Source organism: Corvus brachyrhynchos, unplaced genomic scaffold (genome assembly GCF_000691975.1).
Source record: "Corvus brachyrhynchos isolate BGI_N302 unplaced genomic scaffold, ASM69197v1 scaffold148, whole genome shotgun sequence".
NCBI classification, from domain to species: domain Eukaryota; kingdom Metazoa; phylum Chordata; class Aves; order Passeriformes; family Corvidae; genus Corvus; species Corvus brachyrhynchos.
Genome location: NW_008239785.1, coordinates 2,041,622 through 2,047,880, shown reverse-complemented (window position 1 = coordinate 2,047,880; position 6,259 = coordinate 2,041,622).

The window sequence follows — 6,259 nt, the reverse complement described above, 5'->3', positions numbered from 1 at the left end:
GCACAGAAGCCGCTTTCACACGGCCGCCAGCTCCGGGCTGCAGCGGGGGAGCCAAGGGCGGCAGCAGCTGAAGAGCTTTGCCAACAAAGGGGGATTCAGGAGAGCCGCGGTGACAACTGCTCCGGGAAGCAGCCCCGGCACGGAAAATGCTGCGCTGCAAATCTTCCTGCGGGAGGGACAGAGCCGGGCTGGCTCCTGCTGCCCGCGCCACTGCGGGTGGCAGCGCTCCCAGGATGCAGGAACGGGGTGTGGGACAGTCGGGAGAGCCTTCTGGAGGCACAAAAAAGATCTGGTCTAACACACCGCATGTTCAGTCTCTGGCTACAGGCAGGTGCTGTTCCGAGGTCCTCTGCTTCCCTCCCACCCAAAGCAAGGAGGGTCACTGAGCTCCAACACCGGCCTCTGCATCCCAGCCATAACCCAAGCGTGGCTCCACAAGACTGTGCAGTGAGGTGAGCAGATACATGCTGCTTTCCAAGGGCAAAAGACAGGATTTTATGTTCCCAGATCCTCCCAGAACCCATTTTCCCTCACATAAAGTTTGAGCACAGACCAGTCTTATAACTGGTCCAAACTCAGATTATTGCTGCAAGCCCCAGTCACACTCCCAGTCAAGGATATCACTTTTTCCTTGCCAAGAACACAGCCCTCTCCATCTTGATGCCAGAAATGAGAAGCTATCCCAAGAAATGCCCCTGTACTCGCTGTTCTTCAGGCTTGGAGGTCACTCCCCTACCTGGCTGGCTTCTCATTTGCCTTCTCACACCTGGCTGTGCGCTGGCTCGGGGAGCTTTGGGTTCAATCCATGAGTGGCAGAGCTCAGCCCAGGGGTGGAGATGGCTGTACCTTGCTTCCACCGAAAGGAATGGTCCAGCCCAAGAGCTCTCCCGGGAGTGTTTGTTTCTAGACCTTCTCCCTAAGCTCCTGTCACTACCCCCTCTGCTTGTGAGACCTCTGCTCTCGCCCATACAGCTCTTCCAACATCTCAGTTCATTTTACAATCTAATCCCTGAGCCAGGGCAGGCTCTCAGTGATTGTTGAAGGTCTTCAAAGTCTTAAACTGGTACAACTGGCCTTGCCCTTGACAGTACACTGATACAAGCTGATATTCCAAAAGCTCCTGGGTACTGGCAGCCATCCCAGCCCCAGCTGCAGTGGAACAGCTGAGAAATGACACAGCCTTGGGTCTAAACAAGGCAGTGCTGCAGCAGAAAAGCAATTCCAGAATTCTCCTGCAGCCCCGGTCCGCCTTTCCCTGTCAGCACAGCTGGGACACAGCAGCACATGGCTGCTGCTGCTCCAGCTGCCCTGCCCCTCCTCCTGCTCCGGGCAGGCTGCATGGATTTGTTCCGGTGGCAGCCCCCAGTTCCAGGCCCCTCTGCTGAAGGACAGGACACACACGGTCACCAGCATCACACACAGGTGTGTGTGACCAGAAGGGACAGGCAATGATTATTTCCCTCTGAACACATTCCCAACCAGCTCTACCTGCCTCGATCCACACTTCTCCAGAACCAGAGGAGGTGCAGCCCCACAGAGGAGTCTTCATGCACCTTGAAGGAAAAAATGTGCTGCAAGCCTGTTCATTCAACCCCAAACCAGTCTTAAACATGCAGCTGCTCAGTGCCATGCCTGGCACTGCAGGAGGGACACAGCCCTGCTCCATGACTTGTTTTCCAACTGCCACAAAAGAAAAAGCAGGGGTTAATTTGCTTTTGCAGCAGACTGGAGGAAAGGAGCAGGAACACTGGCAAAGGTGCAGCGCAGGCCATCCAACCTGTGGGATCCCCAGCAGTAATTAAATGTCAGTGTGTCGTCCTCCTTTGCAAGTGTCATGAAGAGAAAGATGTGTAGATAAATCAAGAGGAACAAAAATAAATCAAGTCCTGATTGCAAAGGCCACAGAGGGACTGCAGGAGGTACCAGCAGTACCTACAAATGAGGAAGAACAGTGAGGTTATCTTGAAGCACGCCAAATTGCCTGTCCAGGCTGAAAAGCAAGAGAGATCAGTTATAAAAGCATTTCTACAGTGGCTGTACACAGTTTTCAGCCACCATTAGCTCACAGCATTTTCTGGAATTGGGGCTTGTTAAATGCCAAGCACGGACACACCCGGATCATCCACAAGGAGAGGAGGGGCTCATTTGTTAATTGTGCAAGGAGCAGGGGAGGTGAGCTGGGCATGGGGAGAGCTGCTGAAGGGCAACTGGAAAGGAGAAAAAGAAAATGCTTTATAGGTGACACTAAATAAGAAGGATGTTTCCAGCAGTGCCTGGGAAGGGGAGGACAGAGGTTTATGTGGAAATGAGTGAGCTGCCTGTCTGCTGCCACAAAGCCATTTACTCTTTGAGGTGTTTCATTTTACAATATATTGCTATAAATATTTCAAAAGCCTCGGGGCTGCTGTCCCACACTCTGTTCCAGCTTATTTACCTACAGTTACAGGTTTCAACAAAGCTCACTGACAAAATATATGTTTTTCCACTTTCCCAGTCCTTGCTCACAGCCAAGCTCCTTGAGGCAGCTCTGCCCCAAACCCCTCTGCTTGGACTGCAGCCCTTCTACAGAACCCCTCTGCACTGTGGGGCCTATTTAGAATCATGGAATCACAGAATGGGTTGCATTGGATGGGATCTTAAAGCTCATCTTGTTCCACCCCTGCCATGGGCAGGGACGCCTTCCACTGTCCCAGGTTGCTCCAAGCCCTGTGCAACCTGGCCTTGGACACTGCCAGGAGTGGGGCAGCCACAGTTTCTCTGGGCAACCCATGCCAGGGCCTCCCCACCCTCACAGAGAAGAATTTCATCCTAATATCCAAGCTAAACCTACTTCCTGTCAGTTTGAAGCCATTCTCCCTTGTTCTGTCATCCAGGCCCTTGTCTCTCTCCATCTTTCTTGTAGGTTCTGCAGGTAGCAGAAGGCTACAATTAGATCATCCTGGAAGCTTCTCTTCTCCAGACTGAACAATCCCATTGCTCTCAGCCTTTCCTCATGGGAGAAGTGCTCCATCCCTCTGATCACCATGGTGGCCCTCCCAAAGCAGCACACGACACCTGGAAGATGAAACCCCCTCTCACCGGGGTGAGATGGCACCAGAAACACAACACAGAAACCTCTTGTGACACAGACTGGGGAGGCCAGGGCGGGGACAAAGAGCAGGTGGGGCAGTCTGGTAACAAACCTACCAACAAAACTCACCTCCCAAAGTCAGTGCAACCCCAGCAGCTTCAGATGTGCAAACCCCCAAGCACCCCCAGAGTTGTCACCTGACACATTTAGCACTTTGGGAAACAGAAGTGCACACCTGTAAGGTTTTTTCAGATCACAATATGAAAGAAAGTGACAGGATAATGCAAAATAATTGATTTTATTTAAAATAAAAAGCAAAACCACAATCATCCGAACAAGACAAGTATCCCAGCTCTGCTGGATGGGTGATAAAAGCAGCTAAGGGCAGTGGCAGGGCTTGGAGCTGACAGTGGGACTGTCACATGAACGGGTAGCATTTTCCTTCCCCGCCTTTGCAAGGAGGATGCCAAAAAGCTCCCGTTACAATGTGCCCACACAGGCATTTCAGATTGGATTCAGCCAACAGTCTCATTTCCCAGCCCACCATGGCTGGGGACTCAGGGAGGAGAGCAGAGGTTAACCATGAAAGAGGTTGTGGTCTTTCCTTGAAGCATTTGGAGAGGTTTGATGTAACTGAGGAGACAAATTGGAGCCAGCGCACATGAGCTGGGAAGGGAAGGTCTGCCAGAGGCTCCTCGGTGTCACCTGCTCCCACACCACTTGTGCAGGGAACAGGTGCTAGGACTGGTGCCTCTTGTCCACATCTGCGGTTCTGACAGAGTGCTGGGTCATTTCCTCCTGAACTCTCACAGCCTGTGTCCATTACCAGGCTCTAAAGCACAGCCAGAGCTCCCAAATCCCATCACCTTTCCCAGAGCAGGCAGGATTGTGACAGTGACACCCAGCCCGAGGCTCTCTGCCCATCCCTGGGGACACAGGGCAGCCCCCAAAGCCCCAGGGGGCTGAGGCAAAGCTGTGCTGCTGCTCTGGGGCTCAAGGAAATGAGGGGCCCACGGGGTGCTGGACCTGCTGCACCCAGGGCCTCCAGAGTACAAAAGCAGTGGGGTTGGAACAAGAGACATGAAGCACAAGCCTGGAGAAATGAGAGCACAGAGCCCACTCTCCCCAGCCAGCTTCCCACAAGCACGGAGCTAGGCACAAAGGGAGCACAGTTTTTAACTGTTCCTCACTCACCCAGCCTGGAATGAGGGCCTGGGAAGCACCAGCTCCCCCCATTCCTGTAAGACCAGTGAAGCTGACTCCCTGATGAGAGAATTGCATCTAGACCTTTTTAGAAACAGATCCTGCTCTAGCAGGACCTCCTATTTAGAGCAGGCCATGGAACAGCAACAGTTCAACCCTGGTGAAAACAGAAAGTCTTGTTCTGCTACAATTTATGTACCACACAGCAGTTCTGGAAGGGCCACCACAGAACACCACGTGGCCAAGAGTGTTGGACAACATCCCCAATGTTTTCTGCTACAAAAAGCTCCCACCAGGCTCGGAAGTCTCAGGTTGCTCAGGATGAATGGAACACTTTTTGTGGGTGGATGGCTTCAAAGCATCTTACACAGCAGTTAGAGTTCAGCCTCACAACAGCCCTGCGAGGTAGGGATTTTCCTCACTGCTCAAACAAAGACTCACCAAAGTGGCTGAGGCAAAAGCCCTAAGTGGAAGAACTGGAGATCCCAGAGTCCTGATTCCCAGGCAGCCTGAACACTGTTTCACAGCAGGAAGTGCCCTGTGGAGCAGTCAGGAGAGGGTTGCTGCTATCATGCTGTCTGCAGTCCATTGTAAACAAGCTGCTTTTCTGTGAGGGGTGTCACACCAACACAGGCTTCACCTGGAATTGCTTTATTTCACACCATGGAAGAGTTCACAGGCATGGAAGAATGCTCTGCACACTGAATCTTCCCACTGTGCTTCTAAAGGCAGAGGTGTGGCTTTCCCAGCACAGCAATCAGGCTTTCACATTAGATTTTAAGACTGTGCCAAATGCAGCTGCATCTCACTGAGGTGCTGCCCAGCCACCAGAGAGGGCAGGGACAGCTGTCCACGGACTCCCCTCACCCTGACAGAGCTGCGTCTTGTGAGCCTTTGCCTCTCCATTCTTCCAAAAGGCAGCAGCTGCAGCCTGCTCTGAGAGGACACACACACAGACTGTGCAGGCTCCCAGGCTGTTCAGCCTTGGCCAGAAATGCCAGGAGCTGGAGAAGTTAGAGGCTTTTTTTAAGTAATCTTGTGGAAGAATTTGCAGTGGCTACAGAGCAAGTGTGCTTGCTTATGCTTGGCTATCTATCACAGGAAATTCAGAAGTCTGGACAGCTAAAGAATGTATCAGTAAACCTTCCCTCTCCGTTTCCCCACCACCACACTGCTCCTACACAAACTGACTGGCACAGAAAAGTCAAAAACAGAGATCCTGACAAACATATTTAGGATTCCTTTGTACAAAAGGATATGGCCTAGGAGTGTTTAAATAGGGAAGAGACAAGGTTAAAAATGGATCAGAGAATCCAGAAAAGCAACGCTCCAGGTTCCACCAAACCCAACATGTTTAAGAAAGTCACAGTTGAGGCTTCAACCTCTTTTTAATTTGCTGTTTCAGCAGTGCCTGGGCATTGCTGTGTGTTTACGACATGCACAGCAATTCTGTTGTCAAGTCTCCTCTCCCAGAGAACGGCTGAAGTGAGTTCTGTATCCACCTCCTAGGGCTCAGAAGAGCACCCATGGAAGCAGCCCATGGGAAGTTCAGATTTCCTGGCAGCACCTTCAGCCACACAGAGACACCACTGACACCACTAGCACAAGCTCCTGCTAATAAAACAGGCCAGCAGCTCCAACAGATCCCTTGGGGACAAGAGCTTTACCTGGCATAACACAAATGCATCTACACAGACTTAAGCAACACATTGCATTTTTAAAAAGCATAAAACAACAATATGTCCCCCCCTCAGTCCTTTAAAATTGGCACTGCAACTTTCAGCAACATCTGAACCCACAATCTCAAAGAAAAGCCGTTTAGGGATGTGAACTGCACCGGCCTGAGCAAGCCCACGGCCTCGGAACTGTTTGGTGTTTCAAGCCCAGCAAATGTGATCGTGCCAGAGTCAGACTTTGTCAGCAGTTGCCTTGTGCTAAACATCACACCTGCACCTGAAGGACTGGAATTGCTGGCAAATGCTGACT